The sequence below is a fragment of the Pan troglodytes genome, chromosome 3 (assembly GCF_028858775.2).
Source record: "Pan troglodytes isolate AG18354 chromosome 3, NHGRI_mPanTro3-v2.0_pri, whole genome shotgun sequence".
NCBI classification, from domain to species: Eukaryota; Metazoa; Chordata; class Mammalia; order Primates; family Hominidae; genus Pan; species Pan troglodytes.
In genome coordinates this window covers 6,508,680-6,534,284 of record NC_072401.2, presented here as the reverse complement: position 1 = coordinate 6,534,284, position 25,605 = coordinate 6,508,680, and the positions used below count along the sequence as shown (strand labels likewise).

Genomic DNA, 25,605 nt, shown 5'->3' with positions numbered 1-25,605 from the left:
TCTTTTTTTCTTTCTTTTATTTGAGACAGTCTTGCTCTGTCCCCCAGGCTAGAGTGCAATGGCACGATCTCGGCTCACTGCAGCCTCTACCTCCCGGGTTCAAGCGATTCTCCCACCTCAGACTCCCGTGTAGCTGGGACTACAGGCGCGCGCCATCACCCCCGGCTAATTTTTGTATTTTTAGTAGAGACAGGGTTTCACCATGTTGGCCAGGCTGGTCTTGGACTCCTGACCTCAGGTGATCCACTTGCCTTGGCCTCCCAGAATGCTGGGATTACTGGCATGAGCCACCATGCCCGACCTACATCCCTCAATTTCTAAGGGTAGGGTGGGGATTAAAATAAGTTAATATATATGGAGCTCAGCCCAGTACCTGGCACACAGTATGTGCTCAGTCAACGTTATTGCTATTAACAATATGAGTTTTTATTTACCCCTGGAGCCAGGCTGTCTGGGCTCTAGCCCTGGCTCTACTGGTTGTGTGATCTTGAGCAAGCTCTCCAACTAGGGCTGTTGTGAGGACTAAGACTTGGAGGCCAGCCAGAGTGGCTCACGTCTGTAATCCCAACACTTTGGGAGACTGAGGTGGGCATATCATTTGAGCCCAGGAGTTTGAGACCAGCTTGGGCAGCATGGCGAAACCCTGTCTCTACAAAAAATTAGCCAGGTGTAGCGGCGCACACCTGTAGTCCCAGCTACTTGGGAGGCTGAGGTGGGAGAATCACCTGAGCCCAGGAAGTTGAGGCTGCAGTGAGCTGTGATCCTGCCACTGCACTCCAGCCAGGGTGACAGAGACCCTGTCTCAAACAAACAAACAACACAAACGAAAAACCCACAATGAACTTGGAAGGTATTTAAATCAGTGCCTGCTGCAGCTCAAGCTTGGCCATGTTTGCTCTCAGTATCATTGCCATCCTCCCTCTTGCCCTGGAAGCACAGCCCACTGCCCGGAAGGCAGGACTTACAAGGGGGATCAGTTTCAACCACCCAGTGGAGGGGAGAGTAATGCCACTTAAAGAGCCCTGGCCTGTCCTTCTGGGACTGTGGCTCAAACTGCCCTGGCTCTGGCCCTTGACCTCCCTCATCTGGATCAGTTCAAAAGCCTCTAGTGTCCACCTTCCCATCAGCCTCCATGAAAAGGCTGCACCAGCTTCAGTGTGCAGTGCCCTGTTCAAAATTCACACATCAGCAGATGTTCCAGTGTGGCCTTCAGGGCTGCCCATGATCTGACTTTGCCAGACTCTCCAACCTTGTCTGCCCTCTCGGGGATGCAGGTGGGAAATTCATGGCATGGTCCTCGTGCTTCCAGCCCTTTGCATATGCTGGTCCCTCTGCATGGCTTCTGCTCTCATTGTCTGACCTCAGCTCAAGGGTTTTCTCCTCTAGGAAGCCTCTCTGGACTCCCTAAGCAGTCCTTACTCTGCAATTTTTTTTTTTTTTTTTGCCACGGTCTCACTCTGTTGCCCATATTGGAGTACAGTCGCATGATCCTAACTCACTGCAGCGTTGAACTCCTGGCCTGGCCTCAAGTGAATTTCCCACCTCAACCTCCTTCCAAATAGCTAAGAGTACAGGCACTTACCACCACATCTGGCTAATTAATTGTAATTTTTTTTTTTTTTTTTTTGTAGAGACAAGGTCTTGCTATGCTGCTCAGGCTGGCTTGAACTCCTGGTTTGAAGGGATCCTTCTGCCTCAGCCTCCCAAAGCACTAGGATTATAGACATGAGATACTGCACCTGGCCCCTTCCTGTGCACTTTTATAGCCCAGGGCTACCCCATCAGAATGATCCATGTACTCTTCTGTCTCTCCCACTGGCCCATGAGCCCTTGGGGGCACAAACAGCTGTTTCCCTGCTGTGTTCCTGGTGCCTAGGCAGAGTGCCAGCACAGTAGATGTGCACCGGTCTTGGTGGGATCTTCCACGGGGCTGGTGAGGTCAGGCTGCTCTTCCACACGTGCTCACAGGCCTCCTTTAATCCTGCCACTCTCGCCCTGCCCCAAGAGCCCCCAGTGGCTCCCTTTCAAGTGGAAGGTCAAATCCTAACTCTGGGCCTTCATGCTGCTGTTCACTGGCCCTGGGACATTGTTTCTGTTCCTCTTCTTCTAGCTAGCTAATACTCAAGCTAACCTCCTCAAGGAAGACTCTCTGCCCCTCAGACCAAGCCAATCTCCATGTTACATGGTCTCCTACCAACTTCTCTTCCTCCTTTAGAATTATCACAGCTGTAGATAAATAACTGTATAATTCACAATAACTAAAGGTATGTCCACATCCTGGAAACTGTGATATGGGAACTCATTTGGAAAAAGAGTCTTTGCAGGTATGATTAAGTTAGGGAGCTTGAGAAGAGATTCTCCTGGGTTATCTGGGTGAGTCCTCCATCCAATGACATCCTTATAAAAGACACTCACACAAAGAGGAGGAAGCCATGTGAATACAGAGGCAGAGACTGGAGTGATGCGGCCGCAAGCCAAGGAACTCCTGGAGCCACCGGGAGCTGGAAGAGGCCAAGAAGGATCCTCTCCTAGAGCCTCTAGGGGAAGCACAGCCCTGCCAACACCCTGACTGTGGACTCCGGCCAGGCATAACTGTGAGAAAATAAATGTCTGTTGTTTCAGGCCTCCCAGTCTGTGATACTGTATTAGGGCAGCCCAGGAAACAAACCCAGAGTCACATATATTCACTCACTGAATCCCCACCCAAACCTATGCAGTTATTATGATTAAAAGATTAATCTTACAGATAAGGAAACTAAAGGTTCACTTACTTGCCTAAGGTCACCATGGGTACCTGACACAGTGGAATTTAATCCCAGCAGCCCAGCCCCGCAGTGGTGGTGGTGACCACACTCTACTCTGCAAGAGCAGCAGGAACTGAAGTTTCTTTCCAGCATCTTTGCAAGTGGCCATCCCATCACAGGTGTTGGGTGCTCACAGCTTCCCAGAGAGGAGCCCCTCTGATGAGAATGTTTGTCTTTATAGGGAGCTGAAACCTGCCTCCCTACCACTTCCAGGGCTCAGGGCACTTCCTCCCTACCACTTGTGCGCTCAGGGCACACGGGGCGGGGAGAGCAGTTTTGGCTTCGGAAGACTCGTGGCTTCCATGCTGCTTGCTGTGAGTGAGCCCCTGGGCCCCAACCTCTCGTCCCTAATAGGGAGATCTTGGTGGTACCTGACCCCCTGCCTCATGGGTCGTCCTGAGGGTTATGTAGTGACCACGTGGTGGCTGTGGGGGTGAATTCCTTGTGAAGCTAAGTACAGACCCTTCCAAGGCCTGGGAGAGCCGGAGCTCTGGGTTCATGTGGCCATGTGTTTGGAAATACTTTCCAAAAGCAAGATATTTTAGCTGTAACTGGCTAAGCTGGCTGCCAGGGTTTCCAAGACAGGGTTCCACAGACTGAAGAGCTTTAACAACAGAAACTTATTTTTCACAGTTCAGGAGGCTTCAAGTCTGAGACCAAGGTGTTGGTTTCCTCCAAGTCCCCTCTCCTTGGCTTGCAGATGGCCATCTTCTCACTGTGTCTCCACAGGGGCTTCCTTCTGTGTCTTAATCTCTTCTTATAAGGACACCAGGCATATTGCATTAGGTTCCACCCTAAAGACCTCATTTAAGCTCAGTGACCTCTTTAAAGGTCCTATCTCCAAATACAGTCACATTCTGAGCTCCTGGGGGTTAGGGCTTCAGCACTCAAGTTCTGGAGGACACAATCCAACCCATAATACCCTCTGTCTCTTTCCCTATGCCGCCCTCATCATGCTTCCTCCCACTTCGGAGCTGCTGCGGAGGCCAAGGGCATTTTGGGGATGTAGCTGAAGGGGGATTGAGTTGGGGATGCCTTGGTTCGGGTTTAGTGGGGTGTGTTTATGTAGGTCTGAGCCAGTCTGTGTGGGTCGAGTTGTTGCTCCCTGAACAGGCTAATGGCTCCCAGGAGTGCCCTCCTTGCCATGGCACTGGCAGTGTGTGCTATGGTGCCTGGCACCAGGAGTCTATGGGCAGAGGAAGAGACATAAGGGTTGAAAATGTCATTCTTCCAATAGGAGAGGTCTGGATTTGCAGACCCTCAGAGTCACAAGGCAACTGGGGGTGTCACATAGCCCAGGACTGCTCAGCAGGAGTCTCATAGGGCGTTTAGTAAAATACTGATTCCTAGACCCTGCTACTCTGAGGCTTCAATTCAGTGGGATGTGGAGGAGCCTGGGCATCTGCATTTCTCCTATGCCTCTCCAGGTGATGGGCACCAGCACTGAGGTTTAGGAGGTGTTAGTCGAGTCATGTTCTGGTTTGCAATTGTTCAGTTGCTTTTCATCATGAAAATTAATAAAATCCCAGTAAGAAGCCTGGAAGAAATAGAATTCTTCCAAGTGTTAGCATTCATTTATGAAAGAATGATAGACCTTTCTCCAAATTTGAAAACAATCTCAAAAAACTACATGAGATTACCAATAATGAGTTATGAGGCTGACAAAGTTTTCCAACCAACATTAAAATTTGTTCCCATCATTATAGGAGTACTCTGAATTATCTATTTTCTCCATAGGAAAAATATTATAAAATCATTGGCTTCCAAAGAGGTAATCAAAAATGACGAAGAAGCAAAAAATGTAAAAAAAAGAAGACATTATAAAGGTGGATGTCAAGTATCCAATTAATACAATTTTATATTAGTTTTATAATGTTTTCACAATGTTTTTGATATTTGTCAACTTAAAATATTTTAAAATTTGTTGTGATTTGTTATTATTCTAAATAAGTTTTCATTTTTGTACCAAGTCTTGTACTGGGGTTTTTAAATTCTTCTTCCTAAGGGGGACTGTAGAGGCTCCAGGTTTTACAAAACCTGGATCTACTAACCAATAGTTGTCTGTTCAAAAGTCATTCTTCTTCTTTTCCTCACTAATGGAACCCTGACTTTGTTTCAGGCAGCAATGTACCTTCAATTAAAAAAAAAACATCCTTGGCCGGGCGTGGTGGCTCACACCTGTAATTCCAGCATTTTGGGAGGCCAAGGTGGGTGGATCACCTGAGGTCTGCAGTTTGAGACCAGCTTGGCCAACATGGCAAAACTCCGTCTCTACTAAAAATACAAAAATTAGCTGGGTGTGGTGGTGTGGGCCTGTAATCCCAGCTACTTGAGAGGCTGAGGCAGGAGAATCGCTTGAACCCGGGAGGCGGAGGTTGCAATGAGCCAAGATCACGCCATTGCACTCCAAACTGGGCAACAGAGCAAGACACCATCTTAAAAAATAATAATCATCATCCCAGCCTCCTCTGAAGCCAGGGCTGGCCATGAGACACCATCCCAGCCAATGAGATAAAACAGAGCTCTCTGGGGAGAGTTTTCAGGAAAGCGGTGAAGTGGAGCTGACCTAGTGTGGGTATGCCTTTTGTTCTTCCCCTTCTTGACTGGAATAGTGATGAGATGTCTGGGAAGAGGCAGCCAACTTGCCACGTAGAAGACATTTTGAAAAAGAAAATTACATCCTGAGGGTGAAGGAGTGAGAGAGGATAAAGTGAGGAACAGCTTGCCTTTGGATTTCTTGTTAAGAGAGAATAAAAATCTGTTTAAGCCGCTGTCTAGTTGTGATCCCGATTACTCACAGCCAGACATAACCCTTAACCTACACACATGTATCGAAGTACCACCAGCTGGGCTTTTTAAACAACAGAAATGCACTGTCTCACTTCAGTGAGACTGTAAGCTAGAAGTCTGACATCAGGTGTCAGCTGGTCCACGCTCCCTATGAAGCCCTGGGGAAGGATCTGTCCCAGGCCGCTCTCATGGCTTCCGGGGGTTTGCTCCCATCTTTAGCATTTCCTTGGCTAGCTGATGCCTCGACCTGATCTCTACCTTCATGTTCACACGGCATGCTCCCGTTGCTTGTGTCTCTGTATCCAATTTCCCCCTTTTATAAGGATAGAAGGCAGACTGGATTAGGGATCCAACCTACTCCATTGTGACCTCATCTTAGCTAATTACATCTACAACGACCCTATTTCCAAGTAAGGTCATATTCTGAGGTCCTGGGAGTGAGCACTTCAACATACGAGTTTTTTTTTTTTGAGGGGGTGGGTGGGGGGAACACAATTCATCCCATGATACCTGGGCATTGTCCCTGATTGTCCCTCCCTCCCTCCTGTCCACGTCCAAGCCATGAGCATGTCCTGCCAATTCTGCACCTAGATTGCTCTGATGCGCTGATAGTTCACTGTATCAGCGTGGAGGAGGCCCCCACACTGCCTCCTTGTCCCCACTCTTGACTACTTCAGCCCATGCCCCAAGGGCAGCCAGGGCATCTGCTAAAGATAGTCTCACATCTGCTCACAGATATCCTAGTTCCTCCTGACCCCCTGAACCTTAGAGGTCTGCACTTCCTCCTCTTCTGAAGTTAGGCATGGCCATGTGACCTGCTCTGGCCAATGAAACGTGAGCAGAAGTGACGAGAGTCCCTTCGGGGCGGAAGCCTTCAAAGCCAGCATAATTGTCACCTTTCATTCACATTGCTGCACCATGTGGGTGCTCGGCTGGCAGACAGCCCCAGCAGCTTGGGCTCCCAACCACTCTGATGAACAGAGCCCCATTGACCGAGGCAGGATGTATGATGTGGGCAAGACACACCAGGGAGATTTGGGTTTGGTTGTTACTGTGGCTAACATAGCTTATCCTGACTGATGCACTTTAAAAAATATCAATCTGACAGTGGTCCATGGGACCACCTTCCAGGTGAGACAGTCTCCAAACTCTCGCCAGCCTGCAAGACCTTGCAAGTGCTGCCCCTCTGTGCCCCCGCCCCCCATCTTCCACACACTCCCTCTCACCATTCTGTGGCCCAGATACTTTTATCAGATTCTCAAACGTGTCCCGTTCACAGCAGTCAGGGTGTTCCCCCATGCTGCTCCCTTTGGTGGGTGCTCTTCCCTGCCTTCTCCTTGCTAGAAAGTAAGCTCTGGTGGGCAGCCGCTTCCTCTCTGCTGTTCACTGTGGTGTCCCCACATCTTAGTGACTACCTGGCACACAGCAAGTGCTCAATAAATATTTGTCTAATGACACTGAATGAATGAGTGTTTGCCCAGCTGAGTCCTGCCCCTCCCAAGTCTCAGCTCGACAGCACATCTTTCATTTGGCTATGACCTGCTGATGTGGCTTTGCTGGGGGCAGCCTGGGCTGGTGGGGGGGAGGCTCCCTAGGCTGGCATCCGCCCAGCTCTGCCGCTTGCTGGCTCTGCCGCCGTTAGCGTGCGCTTTAACCTCTGACCTTCAGACCTCTCATCCGTACAGAGGGGGACATGGATCTCCGGGGTCGCTGCGTCTTCCTGACCACTGACGGCCAGGACGGCCCCAGCCCCGCTTTACCTGCAAGCCCCACTCCAGGCTCGAGCCCCCGAGGGCAGGGATAGCTTCCCGGGTCCCGAGGCTTGACCAGAGCCTGAAAGCTCCTGCCGGGGGTTGCTCCGACTCAGCGAGGCGCCAAGGTGCCCGGCGCGGCTGGGGGCGCTCAGCGCCGGGACCCCAGCCCTGCCCCGGCCGCCCGCTGGCCCAGTGCGCACGCTCCGGCAGCTCAGCTCCCCCTCCCACGGCGGCAGGAGAGCTCCCGGCATCTGCCCGGGGCGGGGGCGGGGGCGGGGGCGGGGCGGGCGCCGCGCCCTCCTGCCTGACTGGCAGGAAGACAGACCAATCGGAGGGGCTCCCCGGGGGGAGGGGCGGGGCCGTGCCTGAGCCGGGCGCCGGCGACCGAGGGAGCTGCAGCCACCCGCGTGCGGCACGCGCCGGCCGCCTGCCCCGATCGCGGCCACCAGTGCCGCGGCCTCTCGACTCCCGCCCCGCCGAGCCGCGCGCGCGACTGCCATCCTCCTCAATTGCTTTTTACGATTTTTTTTGTGCATGCATTCATTTTCTGTTCCGTTTTGTCCTTTTTAAGGCGGTGGCGGCGGCGACAGCGGCGTAAGCTCGCAGCGGGGAGGGGGCGGCCGGAGGATGCGGCGCGGGGCTGCGCTCGCTACGTCCGCTGCTGCTGCCCGGCTCGGGCCTGAGCGCCGAGCAGGTGGGTACAGGTGCGCCGGGGGGCGGGAGGCGAGCGCTGGTCAGAGGGAACCCCTGGACCCGGCGACCGAGGGGCGGACCCGGCGGCAAGGGACGCGGCGACCGGTGCCGCCCCGCCCCATCGTCCATCTCCCCCTCCTCCGGCCATCGCGCCCCCTCTGGGTCCCCCTTCCACTCTCGCATCCCACCTCAGTGGTCCCCCACCCTTCCATACCCATCCCCCACTCCTCTTCAGACCCCCTTGCAAAATCTCCCAGCCGCTGCGTCGCTTCCCCCAACACCCCCTCCCGGTCCCGCCCCCAGCCCCCAGCTCTCCTTCACGCCACCCCTATTTCCACTCTTCTCCGGATTCCGCCCTCAAGCCAAGGAGCGGGAGGGGGACCCACCCGGTGCCTGCCGGAGTGGCGCGGGGGGTGTGGCCGGCCGGTCCCCTCCGTGTCTTCCGCAGGGTAGGTCACAGTCCCCCAGATCCCCGCCCGGGTGGCAAAGAAGATGGAGCTGGGGGCCGCGCCCCGGCGGCGCGGGGCCCGAAGGCGAGGCCGCCCAGCCCGCACCCCACCCCACGCACGGCACACGCCGCCGCGGCCCCTGCCACGCACACCCTCGCGCTGCTCCGCCCACGTGGGCGCCGGGGAGGAGGCTCGAGAGATGGGAAGAAAGGCTGGCACCCACCCTCCTGCCGGGCCGGCGCGCCCTGGGCGCACTGGCCTCCGGAGATGGCGCGCAAGGATTGACTCTCGTGGTGCCAGACACCTTGCCGGGCGCCCTGCGTCGGGGCCAGCGGCCTCGCTGGCCTGCGTCAGTGCGCTGCGGCCTCGCCTCCCAGCCCCTCGGTCCTTCGCTCCATCCCCCCTGCTGTGGGCTCCTGAGCATCCGGCCTGGGCAGCCCACATAGAGGCCGCTTACGAGGCTGGCGCTTCTTTTCGCCTTAGAAGCATCCCGCTCCCACACACCCCAGCTCGCCGGTCTCCTGAAGGCTGGGCCAGCCTCGGCTCTCCGCCAGCCTCTGCCCGGCTCTCTGAGCTCCAGCGATACTGTATCTAACCGCCAGCCCTCCTCCGCCGCCCGCCCCATCTGCGCACACTCGCAGGCACACTGTCCTTGGCCTTTGCCAGTGCTGTGCTCTCTCCGCGAACGCCCTAACTTCAGCTGGCCAGCTCCTTGTAGTCAGGGAGATCCCCTTGCCCCTCCTGAGCTTTCCTGGAACGTGGCGCTGTCCCAGGATGCTGTTACCATCTGATGGCCTCTGCCTTCCAGAGCGGAGGAGGAGGTGGGGAGGAGGGCAGGGGCAGCCTCAGCCCCTCTCCCAGGGCTCCACCCACAGTGACTGTTGGGCATAGCAGGGCCATCCCCCCTAAGTCAGAGCAACCCGCTGGTGTGGAGGGCGAGGCCATGGGAGGAGCTGGCCCTTCCTGTAGCACCCTGGGCTGGTGGGTGGTGGCTCCACTAGCTGGGATGGGCAAGGAGGAGGGACACATTCGGGGATAGAGTGGGGGAATTAGAATCCTTTCCTAGCAGGACATTTCCACCCTCCTGGAGACCTGCGGCTCTGCAGAGACTGATGTTGTAGCGCACAGTGGAGGCTTGTGGCTTGTTGCAAGATTTTTGTTGATGTTGAGGTGTGTACCGGTCTGTAATGCTGAACATCTCTGCTCTGGAGTCTGGGGTAATTCTTATCTGTAGTCTTTTTGCAGTAAGCAGCTCCCAAAGGCTCACAGTGTGGACCCAATGCATGAGATGACTGGCGTTTTCCTCCTTCACAAACCACCCATGACTCCCACCGCCCCCACGACCTCACCAGTTCCTCACATCCTGGCTTCCCCAGCCCATCTCTCCCCTCTCCCTGCCACGATGTCTCAGCCACGCCTGCTGCCTCTGTGTTGCGTAGACATGTCTTCACACTTGGGTTTTTCCCCCACATGCTTTTTTTTTTCCCCTGTCTAAAACAATGCTCCCCTCCCTTGAGTATGTGGAGAACGATTCATGATTAAGCCCAGCTCTTAGGTTCCATCAGTGTGATTTTCCCAGACTCTGCCGGAAAGATTGTGTGCTTCTCTCATTTGTGTTCTCAGAACTTTTTATACACATACAGTGTGATATTTGTTTGTGTAGTTTTTCCTTAAGCAGATCTTGCCCACTAGAGACTGGGGACACGGGACACAGTGAGGTGGCCTGAGAGATGGTCCCACTTTGGTGGGGGCTCTGTTTTCCTGGGGAGGTGACCACACAGACACTGCCCGTGCTGTCAGAGAGTCATTTGCAGGGAGAGAGGGGGACAGGCGGCCCGGCCAGGAAGGCTGCACGAGGAAGTGGCAGGACCGTGGCCCCACTCTCTTGGTGTGTAAGGGTGGATTGGGCTGTGGGACAAGTGGCAGAAGGAACAATTTCTAATGCGTAAGCCAGCAGCAATTGCCACTGCAGGCTATGGCTATCTGTTTAACTCCTCGAGGGTGGGACCTTGCGTCTCTTCAGGCTCTGAGCCAGACTGCCAGGGTTCCCATTCAGGCCCTGCCTCACTTAGCTGTGACTGGGCAAGTGCCTCCCTGCTGGGCTTTCTAACTAAATGGGGGCTTCCCTTGGGGAGTCTGAGGATGACTGCAGTGTGTCCCAGTTCTGCTGGGTCACTCCTCTCCCCATAGTGGCGATGGGATCAACCTGCAGGGGTTCTGAAGTTGGACTCGCCTGTAGTTTATCCCTTATCATTGTGTGATCTTGGGTAAGAAGATTAACCTCTCTGAGCCTCCATTTCCTGTATAAAAGGGGGCAGTGGCATCTCTTTGGCTAGGTTGGTGTGGGGATCAGAGGTGTGGTCTCTGAGCAAAGGTAGCAGCTTTATGAGGGGTGATGATGGTGAAGAAGCTATGAGAATATTTATTCATTTAGCCTTGTCACAGAGCAAACTCCCACACCCACATTTGGGGTCCTTCTTTAGCTAACGATGAAACTAATGATCAGAGCAGTGGCCACCATTGTGGTGGGCTGAGAGGTATGAGGGACCAGGCTAGGTCAGTGGAACTGTGTTGAGGACCAGCTCCCACCCTACTGACAGTGTGACGTTGGGCAAGTCGCTTAGCCCCTGTACTCACTTCTTTTGTCTGGATAAGGGGAATGAGGGCCACATAAGGAAATATCAGCACTTAACCTCCCGCTTCTGCCTCGGGTTATCTCATCTTTGCTGCACGGCACCACACAGGGTGAGGTCTACGTGAACACCGCAGAGGGAGCCAAGTCTCAGGACACTGGGGGACTCAGAAGTGGGGCTCCCTGACTCCGGGCCTCAGATGTTGCCCCACGGAGCACACTGACCCTGGTAACGGAAAATGACCTTCCAACAGGGATGGCATGAGAATAAATCAGAAAGCCTTCTCGGTGCTTTTGTTTTTTTTTTTTTTTGACAGAGTTTCTTTCTTGTTGCCCAGGCTGGAGTGCAGTGGCACAATCTTGGCTCACTGCAACATCTGCCTCCTGGGTTCAAGTGATTCTCCTGCCTCAGCCTCCCAAGTAGCTGGGATTACAGGCACCTGCCACCATGCCTGGCTAATTTTTTTGTATTTTTAGTAGAGACGGGGTTTCACCATGTTAACCAGGCTGGTCTCAAACTCCTGACCTCACCTCAGGTGATTTGCCTGCCTCGGCCTCCCAACATGCTGGGATTACAGGCGTGAGCCACCGCACCTGGCCCCTTCTTGGTGCTTTTAAAGGAAGCACGTCACCGTCATGTCCGTAGTGGCCACTGGTGTTGCTGTAAGTGGAGGCTCAGACAGTGACCCCAGGGCTGGCCACTGGTGGGACCATAGCATCCTGACTCTAGCCCTGGATGCCTTCAGAAAGTATTTTCTTTGCTCATTCTTTTCTGAGGCCAGGTGGACTGTGCAGGGGGCTGTGGATCAGCAGGGAGGGGCAGGGACAGGGAAGGAGCTCTGGGCGCCTCATGCTGTGAAGGGCTGGGTTAGGAAGCCCTGTAGGAGGTGGGACGCAGGAGCGCTTGCAGGGAGTGGCCACAGTCACTATTAGATGCAAAAATAATCACGATTTTTGCCATTACTTTTGCACCAACCTCATACTGGAAAGTAGAGGAGAAAGGGCCCGTGGTGAAAGCACCTAGAGGCAGCTCAGAGTGTGGGAGGGGCAGCTCCCCAGTGGGGCCGGGGGCGTCCCTCCTGCCTTTGATGTTAGTATTGGTTTTCAGAACTGCAACCCGAAGTCTTATGCCTTTCATAAGTCTGTAGAGGTGAATTGACAGAAAGGCTGTTTTTCTTCATTATAACAGTTAACATGTGTGAATGGCACTTAGCAAGTGCCAGGATCTATGCCAGGGGCTTTTGTAAATAAAGTTTTATTAGAACACAGCCACGCCCATTTGTGTATGTATGGTCTGTGGCTGCATTTGTGCCAGACTGGCAGAACTGAGCAGCTGGGGGAGACATCTGGGAAGCCAAAGACATTTACTCCCTGGCCTTTTCCAGGAGGAGTTTGCCTCCCACTGGTCTGTGCTGTCCCTGGTCTGACTGAACCCATTGAGTCCCAGAGGGAGGCGCGCACCTGCGTTTCTATTTTATAGATGCGCATAGAGGGGCTCTGAAGCTCGCCAGGGATTATAAAGCGAGTGTGTTCCAGAGCAGGGATTTGAAGCCAGGAAGCCCATGTTCTTTTGTGGGGGCGGGGACAGGAGCAGGGAGATTTATATTTTTATTAGCTTCTAATTTAATTTTACCGTGTTAAGAGAATGTGTGTGATATCTATTTTCAAAAATTTGTTGACAATTCCTTGATGGCCTAGCACCTGATCATTTTTTAAAATATTTTTTCATCATGGTTAATGTACTAAATATATTAAAATATTTAATCATGGTTAATATATTAACCATTTCTAAGCGTGCAATTCAGTGGCATGAAGTACATCCACACTGTTGAGCAACGAGCGCTACCGTCCACCTCTAGAACTCTCTATGATCCTCACCTGCAGCCCACATTCTTCACTGATGCCATGTGCTGTCTTGTGGGAGTCTTGTGGAATAAAACAAATGTTAGTGGCATCACAATTTAGCAGAGAAGGCTTTGACATCAGACTTATGTTTGAGCACCGGCTCTGCCATTTACCGGCTAATCTTGTCCCATTGTCTGCAGCCCCCTGAACCCTCTGCAACTCAGGTTCCTCATTTGGGAAATGGGGATCACCCCAGTCTGATCCCTGCACATCTCTCGGTTGTGAGGATGAGACTAAAGAACGGAGGTGAAAGGCCTAGTCTAGCATCACGCCGTGGACAGCAGCTGCAGTGGCGGGTCCCTTTGTTGGGCACCACCGCCCACTTGTGTTAGGTCAGCCTGTTCCCCTCTGTGTGGTCTGAGGTGGCCCCTTTATCCTTTCCAGGGCCTGCAAGCATCCTCAGGACCCACTGCACATCCTAAAACTCCCAACTGGCCTGGGAGGACCTGGGTACAGGCTGCCTGCTCTCCTGTCTCCCACCGTGGCTTAGACTGGCTGAAGGGCCACTTTAAGGAATGAAAGGGGTTCTGTGTGCACCAGCCAGGGACTGCCAGCGGGTGCTCATTGTGGCAGAAATACCCTTATGCCTGCCAGGTCAGAGGGAGGCGCTGGCTCGGTGTGCTGGCCTCTGAGCTTCTCCCTTGGCTGCATTTTGAGTCAGGAGCCTAGACTGACCCCGGGTCCCTCCACAGCACTGGAGGGGGTGGGACACATCACTACAGGGTTTCCTTCCGTGAGGACTCTGAGGAGTTGACAGCGGAGGCAAGGAGTGAGCTGGTAAGTAGCTTTCCACTATCTTTTACCCTTGGAGCTTCTGTCTCCTGTCTTCTCTCACCCTATCCTGTTGCATCTGGTGGCTGGTCGCCCCTCTCTGCTTGTTCTGACATGGGACTGTATTGAATGAGATCATAACCTGTGTCTTCCACTGAAGCAATTCTTTTTCCCCTTCTTTTTCTTAAAAAAATTGAGGTGAAATTCATTTACTGTAAACCGTTTTCAATGATACAATTCGGTGGCATTTACTGCATTCACGATGTTGTGCAACTGTCACCTCAATCTAGCTGCAAAACATTTTCCTCACTCCGGAACAAACCCTGTGCCCATGGGCATCATTCCTCACCTCCCCTCTCCCAGCCCCGGCATCCATCCATCTGCCCTCTGTCTCCTTGGATTTGCCTGTTCTGGATATTTCATAGATGTAGAACCAGATCGTATGTGGCTGGCTTCTTCCACTTAGCCTGATATTTTCAAGGTTCACCCATGTTGTAGCAAGTGTCATTGCTTCCTTCTTCTTTATGGCTGAGTAGTATTCTATGGTGTGTATATAACACAATGGTCTATTCATCTGTGGATGGACATTGGGGTTGTTCTCACCTTTGTGGCTGGTGTTGGAAGCAGTGCTCAGGGTGTTAACATTTTCTTCCCAGGGCTTTGGCTGCCCAGGTCCTATTCTGCAGGCTCTTCCACCCTCTCCTCCCCTGCTCACTAATGCATCAATTCAGCCTCTCATGATCAGCACCGTGCTGGGGGCTCCCAGCCTTGACTTGTCCTTGAAACCTGCAGAATGGTTGTTGGCTCCTCATTTTCCAAGCAAGAGCGTGGGAGCACCCCGAGGCAGGAGGGACGATGCTGGGGCCAGCCGAGTGCCCCGGAGAGGCAGCTGGCACAGCGCAGGGAGCCCTGGCCGCCTTTCTTTCGGTTGCAGAAACATGCTGGATTCTTGCTGCTCAGAGCGCTTGTGTGAGCTGCTTGCTGCCTGGAATGTTCATCCCTACCCTGGCCCAGACTGGCTTCTTTTCATCCCTCATGTCTCTATTAGTCAGGGTTCTCTAGAGAGACAGAACTAATCGGATATATGTGTATATGAAAGGGAGTTTATTAAGGAGAATTGACTTACCGATCACAAGGTAAAGTCTCACGATGGGCTGTCTGCAAGTTGAGGAGCAAAGAAACCAGTGGCGGATCAGTCTGAATCCCAAAACCTCAAAAGTACAGAATCCAACAGCACAGCCTTCAGCCTGTGGCCAAAGGCCTGAGAGCCCCTGGCAAACCACTGGTGTAGGTCCAAGAGTCCAAAAGCTGAAGAACTTGCAGTCTGATGTCCGAGGGCAGGAAGCATCCAGCATGGGAGAAAGATGGGGCCAGAAGACTCAGCAAGTCTGCTCTTCCATCTTCTCCTGCCTGCTTTATTCTAGCCACGCTGGCAGCTGATTAGATGGTGCCCACCCACACTGAGGGTGGGTCTGCCTCTCCCAGTCCACTGACTCAATTGTTAATCTCTTTTGGGAACACCCTCACAGACACACCCAGGAACAATACTTTGCATCCTTCACCAATCAAGTTGACACTCGATATTAACCATCACAATGTCTCAGCCTTAATTTCTCCTCCTTGGGGAGGTCTTTGACTGTCCCAGATAGTGGCTGTGCCCCTGGTTCCCATCAGTACCCTGTTTGCTTTTGAGAATCATCATGATCTGAAATGATTTTATTCTCATTTCCCCTCCCCAGAAGCTAGAATCAAGCACTATGAGGGCAGGAACCCTGCCTGTGGGGTTTCTCCTCCTCTGTCAGCCTTGGGCATTGGCACAGAGCAGGTGTGCAATAAGTAATCACTGCTATTGACTTAATTTCCGAACTCCACCCTGCTAGCTCTGTGATCGAGTGCTCGTTCCTTCATCTTTCTGAGCTTCACTTCCTTCTTTTGTGAAATAAAGAGAATGTCCCTATCTCTTGGGGTTGGTTTTGGATGTAGACCAAAACCAAAACAGGCTCAGTGGCGTCTGCGTGCAGTGGGTGTTTGTCAGCTGGCGCTGCTGCTGGTGTTACTTGTGGAAGTCATGGTCATTGTGATTGTGAATGAGTTTCCTAATGCCAGGTGACTCATACACTTGTCCTGAGGCCACCAGGGGACCTCCTGGAGCTGAGCTGTCCCATTCTAGTAGCCACTCGCCGGTAGGGGCTATTGAGCACTGCAATGTGGCTCCTGTGGACTGAGATGGACTGTGAGTGAAAAATACACCCTGGCCAGGCGCGGTGGCTCACGCCTGTAATCCCAGCACTTTGGGAGGCTGAGGAGGGTGGATCACCTGAGGTCAGGAGTTCAAGACCAGCCTGGCCAACATGGTGAAACCCCATCTCTACTGAAAATACAAAAATTAGCTGGGCATGGTGGCACACGCCTGTAATCCCAACTACTCGGGAGGCTGAGGCAGGAGAATAGCTCAAACCCGGGAGGCGGAGGTTGTAATGAGCCAAGATTGGGCCATTGCACTCCAGCCTGGGTGACAAGAGCGAAACTCCATCTCAAAATAAATAAATAAATAAATAAATAATAAATAAATAAATAAATAAAATGCACTCCTGGGCTTGAAGACGTATGAAAAAAACGGAATGTAAAATATCTTAGTAATAATTTTCACATAATTTTACTTCAAAATAATGCTATTTTGTATATATTGGGCTAAATGAAATGTATTATTAATTTCATCTTCTTTTTACCTTTTAAAATGTGGCTAGTGAAACTGTGAAATTACACGTGGCGTGCATGTTGTATTCCACTGGGCCTTGCTGCTGTAGCTGTAAGCTCCAGAGGGCAGCAGGGTCCAGGCTCAGGTCTATGGGGCTTACCCTCCAGCTCTGCCTTCTATGAGGTCTGTGACCTCAGGCAAGTTAATGAAATGGTTTTTGTGCTTCAGTTTCCTCCTCCGTAAACAAGAAGCTCAGCCTGATGACAAACAATGACAATGCACCTTTGAGGGCCACCTTGTGCACTGCGAGGATCTGGGGCCCCATGAGGACAAGGGGTGGCAAGGTCTTTGCCCACAGCAGCTTATGTTCTGGGGGAGGGGAGACCCATAGCCTCCACAGGTGAAATACAGAGGCTGACCCAGCCACTAAGGCCCGTGATGAGTTCTCTGAGGGCCTCAGGAGGTACATGCAGGGGACAGTCACACTGGCGGTGGGAGCTGTGTCTCTGGCTGTGAGCCCTCAGGAAGGCCTGGTGAGGAGCGCAGGGGTAGAGCTGTCTGGAGTCTGGAGCCTGACACACACTGGGCTCTCACTCACTGGCATCCAAGCCCATGACTTTGGCGTGGCCCAAGAGTGTCGGGCCACTCTATTGCCTCTTGGCCACTCAGTGGCTCTAGCCTGTGTAAGTCTTTTGCAATATTAATTGCACCAGGATTGAAGAGTTTCCAACCTCACGTTCATTTTCTGCACTCCCTGCATCCCCCAGTGTGGGCAAAGCTGCTGTTTGTCCCCATCCTGGAACTGCCCCACACCAGCTCTGATTGCCGAGGGCAGTTGATTCTCAGGATGTGGTGCAGGCCGCCTGTGCTCTTGTTTGATGCAACCCCTCTGCTCTGGACCCCATCTCCACTGCTTTCTGTCAGACCCAGGAGGGGACTATGGGCTGAGTTCCCAACCCAGCCAGGAGCCCCGAGGGAGACATGTCACATCACCCTGGGAGCTCTGGTGTCCTGGGGTATCACCCCATCCCTGTCAGTGGGTGTGTGTGCTTGTTCCACGTGGAGAGATGCCTGGGGGCAACTTTGTCCTGAGGTTTGCAGGGGTCAGCTAACACTGTCATCCTCATTTTCCTTGTGCACACCTGCCCTCAGGTGCCTGGCATTGTGCCGCCTGCTGGGGTTGGGGGTGGGAGGCGGGGTGTGCTCACAAATCAGCAGGAAGAGCCCCAGGTGATTATCGGGGACGGCAGCAGACCTTCCTCCCCAGGCCTCTCCTTGGACTGCCACCACCTCATTGCTGGGGAGTGAGTGACTTATCTGAGCGTGCACAGGTGGAAATGGCAGTGGCGGGTTCAGCCTACCTCTGGCTGCTCCTAAGGGTGCTGTTCACTTATGGAAAGAGTGTAGGATGAGCAAGTCTAGAGAGGAAAAGTGCAATATGGGGACTTTGTTAATACAATTGCATTTATTGGGGGTTTTTGTTGAATAAGTAGATTTTAGCTGCTCTTGCAACAAAACATGTGTAACTATGTTAGATAGAGATATGTTAATCTGCTTCACTATAGTAACCATCTTATGATCTATATGCAGCCTGTAACATCAAGTTGTAAATTTAGCCTGGCATTGCAGCCCCCCCATGGCCTGCTCCCAATTCAGCTGCCATCATTTCCCCCATGAACCATAGCCTTCTCCTGAGAACTGCTCCTCGGGTGCCACTTCTCCATCCTTCTTGGGCCCCAGGAGTAGGGAGACACCTGCTGACTTCCTCTACAAAGGAGGATTGAGTGAATGAAGTCATTGGGGCTAGATTCAGACAGGCCCAGGGGCAGGGGAATGGACTAATGGGGCTTCCTTCTCTCCTCTGATTTTGCCAGTGTGGCATGGCCCACGCTGCCTCCCTTTCCTGCCACGCCTGCAGCAGAGCCTGTGTCTAGCTACACAGTCCCCCGGCTGCTCTCGACTGAGCCAAGCCTTTGCACATGCTGTTCCCTTTGATAGATCTGCCTGTTCGCCTCCCCCACCCCATCCACTTGTGCTTAAGATCCATCATGCGCCTTCCTTCAGAGAACTCCATCCCCAGGCTGGGCCAGGTAGGGCCAGGCATAACCCCAGGGCCCTCACTGCCCTACGCCACCCTCTGCCCTAGCCACTGTGTATTGCAGCTGCCAGTGACTTGTCTGACTCCTCCACTAGACAGAGGGCTCTATGAGGGTAGGAATGCTTTCTGATTCACACTGGGACTCCCAGAGCCTGGCCAGGGCAAGGTGCACAGTAGGTGGTTAATAGATTTTTGGCTTTTGGTCTCAGATTCCCATAATGTCAGTGTTGGGAGGGACCTTAGCAGGAGCACGGTATGTTCTCGCCATTGCTTGCATCAGGTCCACTCTGCGCTTAAAAAAACATCACTCTGTTCTCTGCAGAAGCCACCTCTAGTGACACTCAATTGTCTGAGCCTCAGATACTATAATGCTTGGGGTGGGAATACCCCTGACTGTTGTATCAGTCCAGAGATGAGATTTGCGAAGGTTCTGTAAAACTCAAAGTTTCCCTTTCCCTCTTCAGACTGGGATTTCGCTACCTTACGGTGCAGCCTGCTTTTAGTTTAAGGCAGCAGAAAAATGTTAGAATGCTGTTCTTCAGAAACAAACTGCATTCCTGTGGTCCCAGAAGGTCACATTTCTTATTCCATTAGCCTGGTTTTTCTCTTTCTCCCAAGCCATACCCTCCGAATGCACTTTGGAAGACAAACCTTCTTTCTGGATGTTGGCAGGACTGCTTTGTTGGACCAGGGCGCTGGGTGAGTGAGCTCATTATGCCCGGCAGTAATTGGATTTCTGCAGCAAGTCTTGGAGCCTTCCAGGCTCAGGGCTTGACGAGGTTCTTTTTGCAAACCAGATATCTTATTTTGAAAAAGGGCCTGGATGATCCCACATTGTGCCTAATCTATTTAAACCACTGGGCAGATGGGTGCTTTCCTGACATGATCTATCTCTCCCAGGAAGTACCATAGGCACCCAGGATGAACCAAGTCTGTGAGAGCCTGTGCATTGCAGAGCCCCGGATTTTTCTATAGGGACAAATGCAAGACACTTCAGACTGAAGACACAAACAAGTCTTATTGCTGGATAGGATATTAGAAATTGGGGTGCTCTAGCCAGAAGATGGGGGAGGGATGCAGGTGCCCCAAACCTCAGGTGCCCCAGATTAATAAGTTGCTAATTTGGAATTTCACGATTCATTTGCTCCTGGGTTGTAGCTTCCCTTCATCATTGTGAGTGAGCAGAGGGCTTTGGGGGGTATGCTAAGAGGTCAAGTGGCAAGGAGGTTTGGGGTGTATTAAGTCACTCTTAGGTAGGGATGTGGGCTGAACATTTTGGGGTCGTGTCTTATCTGTTTATTGTTGGAAGTGGAGAAAGGACCTCTCCTTATCAGAACCTCCTGAGCAGGTGCCTGTGAGAACAATGCCACAGCACTTGAAAACGCCATCATTGCAGATTCTGTTCTGAATCCTGACCATCCCTCCCCACCTTAGTCTGAAGCACTGAGCTGTCTCCACACTTCCAGTCACCACATGTCACAAAGGGGATCTCAAAAATACAGTGGCCCCATTCTGCCTCCTTGTAAGAAGGTCAAGCTGTAGACTTCCAATCTTCCAACCCAGGAAGCTGGTAGTGGACATTTTTGTAGATGGTGTTCAGAGACTCTTGGATAAATAATTGATTGGCTCCCATTTACTGGAACCAAAAAGAAAAAAAAAATGACAGATTTGAAAATTAGCCATTTAAGAAACTTAACATTGTCAGAAAGGTAATTCTGCTATCTACATTTAAAAGAAATATCTCTTTGAAGTCCTTGCTCCTGACTTGCATGGCAAACACACTGTCTGATTCATTTAGTGCAAAAGAAGGCAGTAATGGAAGAATAATGGAGCAAAAATGACGTGAGGCATATTGAAAACAAAATAAAATGGAAGACATAAGTCCAACTATATCAATACTATTAAAGATGAATAGGTTAAATAAGCCAGTCAAAAGGTAGATGTTGTCAGGGATAAAATATATGATCCAAGTATATGCTATCTTGGTCCTTTCAGGCTGCTATAACAAAACACCTTAGACTGGATAGCTTATAAATAATGGAAATTTATTTCTCACAGTTCTAGAGGCTGGGAAGTCCAAGATCAAGGTACCGGCAGATTCAGTGTCTGGTGAGGGCCTGCCTCCCCATTGACAGCAGTCTTCTTGCTGTGTTTTCACATGGTGGAAGGGGTGAGCTAGCTCCCTAGGGTTTCTTTTACAAAGGCACTAATCTCATTTATGAGGGCTCGCCCTCGTGACCTAATCACTTGCCAAACACCTCACCTCCTAATGCTATCATACTGGTGACTAGAAACATATGAATTCTGGGGGTACATAAACATTCAGATCGTAGCATTATCTATAGGAGACACACTTTAGATTCAAGGATACAAACAGATTGAAAGTGAAAGGATGAGAAAAAATATATCATGTAAATAGCAACCATAAGAAAGCTAAGGGGCTGTACTGATATTAGACAAAATGAGTTTAAAACAAAAAAAGCTACTAGAGATAAAAAGCAACATTTTATAATGACAAGAAGTTCAATACATCAGAAATATATAACAATTATAAACATATTTGCACCTAACAACAGAGCACCAAAATATATGAAGCAAAAACTGACAGAAGTGGGCTGGGCATGGTGGCTCATGCCTGAAATCCTAGCATTTTGGGAGGCTGAGGTGGGCACATTGCTTGAGCCCAGGAGTTTGAGACCAGCCTGGATAACATGATGAAACTCTGTCTCTACAAAAAAAATACAAAATTAGCCAGGCATGGTGTTGTGTGTCTGTAGTCCCAGCTACTTAGGAGGCTGAGGTGAGAGGATCACCTGAGCCTGGGGAGGTTGAGGCTGCAGTGAGCCGTGATTGCACCACTGCACTCCAGCTTGGGTGACAGAGTGAGAGACTGTCTCAAACAAACAAACAAACAAACAAAAAACCTGACAGAAATGAAGGGAGAAATAGATAATTCAACAACAATAGTTGAATATGTCAACACCCACTTTCAATAACAGAACAACTCTACAGGAGGTCAACAAGGAAGCAGGGAACTTGAATAACACTGCACACCAATTAGACCTAGTGGAAACCTATAGAACACTAGACCAAGGACATCAGAATAAATATTCTTCTCTAGTGCCCATGAATCATTTTCCAGGATAGACCATATGCTAGGCCCTAATACAACCTCAATAAAATTAAAAGGAGAGAAAACAAGCAAACAAAAAAGCAAAGCACGTTCTGTGACTACAATGCAATGAAGTTAGAAGTCAGTAGCATCAAGCCATGCCTGGCCTGTAGCTGATGTTCAGTTCTTGTCAGCCAGACACCAGAGGCCCCCACTTTTCCCTTCCTGTCTCATCCTCCATCACTCCTGCTTGCCCCTTCACTTCCCTTTGCAAACTGACTACTTGACTACTTCCCTGACTCTAACCACCTCCTTTTCCAACTTCCATGCTTTTGCTTACCATCCCACTTTCCTGGAATGCCCATTCCTTGGACTTCCCCACCCTGCTGTGCCTCCTCAGTCTGCATCCTGCCCATCTGCCTGACCTGCCCCTGGCAAGCTCCAGGGAAGCCTCGTCGGCTGTTCCTCCATTCCCCTCACTTCAGCTGGGCGCTTTCCCTGCTTGGGAGTTGTGTAATTCTCACCACAACTTGTTCGTTCTCCTTCCTGTAGCCCCTAGCCAGACACTGTGTTGAGTGGCTGGCTGTGTCCACTTTCATCTCCATTACTGAATGGAGTGCCCCTCTTCTCCCTCTTATTGTCCAGCACAATTGGAAATGACCTCCACACTGAGGTAATTAAAAAAAATGTCCAGTCTGAACTAGTGTCATATTTAATTGTAGTCTATAAATATTTTCTCAATGTAGTTTTAATAGTTTAGATAGAAAACTTGGCTGTGGGCTGTTAAAGTTATTGTCTAGAACACCTGCCTTAATGAGCCTTAATCAGGAGGGTTTGTAGTGAACAGATCTGAGACGTGGTTCTCAAAATGAGGTCCCGGGCCAGCAACAGTCTCACCTGGGAGCAGCTCAGAACCACAGGTCCTCTGGCCCCACCCTGATCTCCTGGATCAGGGACTCTGCAGCTGGGGTCTGGCTTTTGTTTTTTTGAGACGGAGTCTCCCTCTGTTGCTCAGGCTGGAGTGCAGTGGCGTGATCTCAGCTCACTGCAAGCTCCGCCTCCCAGGTTCACGCCATTCTCCTGCCTCAGCCTCCCAAGTAGCTGGGACTACAGGCGTCTGCCACCACGCCCGGCTAATTTTTTGTATTTTTTAGTAGAGACGGGGTTTCACTGTGTTAGCCAGGATGGTCTCGATCTCCTGACCTCATGATCCGCCCACCTCGGCCTCCCAAACTGCTGGGATTACAGGCGTGAGCCACCGCGCCCAGCCCCTGGGGTCTGGCTTTTAATGAGCCCTCGGAGCAATTCCAATACACTCTCCAGTTTAAGAACCAGGGCAGACAGGGCTGGTTCCCACTTGTATTAGTCAGGGTTCTCGAGAGGGACAGAACTGATAGGATAGATGTATATATGAAAGGAAGTTTATTGGGATAATTGACTCACAAGATCACAAGGTGAAGCCCCACATTAGGCCGTCTGCAAGCTGAGGAGAAAGGAAGCCAGTTCGAGTCCCAAAACCTCAAAAGTAAGGAAGCCGACAGTGCAGCCTTCAGTCAGTGGCCCAAGGCCTGAGAGCCCTGGCAAACCACTGGTGGAAGTCCAAGAGTCCAAACGCTGAAGAACTTGGAGTCCGATGTTCGAGGGGAGGAAGCATCCAGCACTGGAGAAAGATGGAGGCCAGAAGGCTCAGCAAGTCTGCTCTTTCCAAATTCTGCCTTCTTAATTCTAGCTGTGCTGGCAGCTGATGAGATGGTGCCCACCCACACCGAGGGCAGGTCTGCCTCTCCCAGTCCACTGACTGAAATGTGAATCTCCTTTGGCAAGATCCTCACAGACACACTCAGGAACAATACTTTGTATCCTTCGGTCCAATCAAGTTGACACTCAATATTAACCATCACTCCACTTATCCTGTAGTTGTGCATTCTCTCTGTTTGGCTGTTTCTAAAATAGTTGACAATTGGTTGCTTCCCTTCGATAGGCACAATCACCCCTGCTCTCTTGCTGAATCTACAGGTGAGCACAGGGGACCCTTGTTTCCTAGAGTGCAGACAGCAGCTCTTCCCGTCCATATAGCATACTTCCCACACTGGCGATCAGGGTGGAGGGTGTGCTTGGCTTCTAGTATTTTCTTGAGGAAGAGGGAAGGCACCCTGGCTCTTATACTGCACTTGCCTTGCCCTCTCTCCCTCCTTGTGATGCTGAGTGTGGGCTGTATTGTCATTTCTAGGAAAGGAGGGAAGGCGGCAGAGTCTGAAAACCAGCAGTGGGCTGGAAGTAGGGAGGTGTGTGTTCGAGGCATGCCCCCTTCCTGGCTGTGGTGCCTGGGAGCGGTTCTTCCTTCCCTAGGGCATTTGTGGAGTGTCTGCTATGTGCTGGGCACCTGGTTTCTGCCTATTGAGAAGGGATGATACTCACAGAACAGTGTGATACACTCACCTCTCTTTGGGTTTGTTTTCCCATCTGCAAAATGAAGTCTTTTCAAAAATAAAATTTTTGCATAGCTAAACCACCCTGCTCCAATATACAAAACAGAGAAGTGATGGTTTATTCTCACATTTATCTTATGACTTTAAACTGACAACATTTACTAGTTATAAGGTCAGTCAGTGAGGACAGTGAGGTTGCTCTGATGAATTCAACTTTCAAAACGAAAAGTATAGGGTGACAGTTGCAATCTGAACAGCTGTGGCATCTTGAGTATTGATGGACTTTGTTGTGGTTGTGAAAATATTCTGTTGTGACGATTTGCATACCGCATTTGTGATTCCGTTTTTGGGAGTGACTTGTCTTGCATTCTCAGAGTGCATTTCACTGGAGATGACAGGAGAGGCTGTCCCCCAAGCCCTGCACAAAGCTGAGTGTTCACCTGGCAGCCCAGGTCCCTGCAGGGGGGTCTACCAGGGTTAATATTGGGTTTGCAGCCCATTTGAGTTGGTATGATGTTTTCACAGTTTAAAATTATTACACCTAGAAAAAAGAAGTCAAGCATCTGTTGCTCCAGACCTGTGACTCCTGGCCCTCCCAAACATCTTCAAGGAGCACCAGGACTCCATGGAAGGTGGTTTGAAAACCAAGTCCCAGCACCCCGAGTACTGAAGTTTCTGTTCCATTTTACTTTCATTTTTAAATTTATTTATTTATTTATTGAGACAGAGTCTTGCTCTGTCACCCAGGCTGGAGTGCAATGGCATGATCTTGGCTCACTGTAACCTCTGCCTCCCAGGTTCAAGCGACTCTCCTGCCTCAGCCTCCCAAGTAGTTGGGATAACAGGCACCCGCCACCAAGCCCGGCTAGTTTTTGTATTTTTAGTACAGACGGAGTTTCACCATGTTGGCCAGGCTGGTCTCAAACTCCTGACCTCAGGTGATGCACCTGCCTCAGCCTTCCAAAGTACTGGGATTACAGGCGTGAGCCACCGCACCTGGCCCTGTTCCATTTTAGACATCAGCCAGCACCCCTTCACAGGGCACCTGTATCTGTGTATCTAGATATCTGTGGTATTGTTATCTGCCTGTATCATGTTTAGCTCTTTGTTCTGTCTCAACCTTCAAGAGTCCTTGTATTACTAAGATGGGACCTGGGAACCTGGAGTCTCCAGGACCATCACTGGCTGAGCTGAGCTGAGCGGGAGGAAGGGCTGCCATGGGAGCTGGCACTGGCCTGACCTCCAAGTCTCTGTGAGCAGACCTTGAGGGACCTGTGCCTTCCTAGGCATCTCCAGGTCATATGTGCTCCCTTCTTCTTCAGGATGGCTGTAGAGTTATAGGAAGTGTTTGGGAAAAGGAGCAGTTGTATCTAGAAAGGGTGATATGTTTCTGAAACTCACACCGCGCTGTCACTCCACTGCTCCAGGGGCTCCCCGCTGGCCCAGGATAAAGCGCAGACTCCTTGTCAT

At 51.3% G+C, this 25,605-nt stretch overlaps 1 protein-coding gene across 5 annotated transcripts in view; it reads left to right on the top strand.

Annotated features, from left to right (window-relative positions):
- Positions 1–7,703: 7,703 nt before the first annotated feature.
- Positions 7,704–25,605, top strand: part of JAKMIP1 (janus kinase and microtubule interacting protein 1) — a 178,317-nt gene continuing 160,415 nt past the window's right edge. Inside the window, exon 1 of one of the 5 annotated variants that reach the window (XM_016951246.3) lies at positions 7,704–8,042. The gene's annotated coding sequence lies outside the window, so the exon portion shown is untranslated. Of the gene's footprint in view, positions 8,043–13,673; positions 13,805–25,605 lie in introns of those variants that run through there. The other 4 variants (XM_054682737.2, NM_001427999.1, XM_016951247.2 and 1 more) reach the window with 4 other exon arrangements.